Below are 1,198 nucleotides of genomic sequence, written 5' to 3' on the forward strand. Positions count from 1 at the left end.
GGGAAGGAAGGAAGGGTTGGGGCAGGAAGGGAGGAACAAGGAAGGAAGGGTGGGGGCAGGAGGGAGGGAAGAAGGAAGGAAGGGTTGGGGCAGGAGGGAAGGAAGAAAAAAAGAAGGGTGGGGGCAGGAGGGAGGGAAGGAAGGAAGGGTTGGGGCAGGAGGGGAGGAAGAAGGAAGGAAGGATTGGGGCAGGAAGGAAGGAATAAGGAAGGAAGGGTTGGGGCAGGAGGGAAGGAAGAAGAAAGGAAGGGTGGGGGCAGAAGGGAAGGAAAAAGAAAGGAAGGGTTGGGGCAGGAGGGAAGGAAGAAGAAAGGAAGGGTGGGGGCAGGAGGGAAGAAAGAAGGGAGGAAGGGTGGAGGCAGGAGGGAAGGAAGATGGAAGGAAGGGTGGGGGCAGGAGGGAAGGAAGAAGGGAGGAAGGGTGGGGGCAGGAGGGAAGGAAGAAGGAAGGAAGGGTGGGGGCAGGAAGGAAGGAAGAAGGAAGGAAGGGTGGGGGCAGGAGGGAAGGTAGAAGGAAGGAAGGGTGGGGGCAGGAGGGAAGGAAGGAAGGGTTGGGGAAGGAGTGGAGGAAGAAGGAAGGAAATAATTTTTTGAAGAACCCCCCCCCATGCATTTCTGCCCGTGGCCATCTTGAGTAAGGGCAGATGATGCATGTAGCATTTACTACCTGGAATCCATCTGCCCTTATCGCAGGCATGCAGGTAGGAGAATCTCCTTTTGGAGACTTGGAGGAGGCTAAGAGCAATAGAAAGGACTTTTCTGAGATGAAGAAAAAAAATGAATTTTGGTGAGAAGATGATACCCAGTTGGTGGCATTTCAGCAGCTCATATGTGACCCCCCTCCTATCTCCTTACAAACACAGGAGAATTGGTTTTGCTGAGATTTGCCGGATGGAAGTGAAGCCATCTAGGCCACGAGAACCCGTCAGATTAGCGCGGCGAGAGAAATAAGATGTCACATTCTTGACAGGCGTTAAGTAAAGAAATAGAAGAAAAACAGAGGAATTATTTCCCGGGCAGAAGAGTTATGAAAGGAGCCCAGAAATTCTCCGCTGGAACCGGCGACGTCGGCTCGCTCTCCCCTGGCGTTATCCATCTGCTCGGGCGGGCGAGAGATAAAACGGCGCGCTTGGGCTGCGTCACGAGCCGATATTCCAATTTTAGCCGGAGAAAGTCATTCTTTTCTCTCAGTTTCATTC

Source organism: Aquarana catesbeiana, linkage group LG12 (assembly GCF_042186555.1).
Source record: "Aquarana catesbeiana isolate 2022-GZ linkage group LG12, ASM4218655v1, whole genome shotgun sequence".
Classification (NCBI taxonomy): domain Eukaryota; kingdom Metazoa; phylum Chordata; class Amphibia; order Anura; family Ranidae; genus Aquarana; species Aquarana catesbeiana.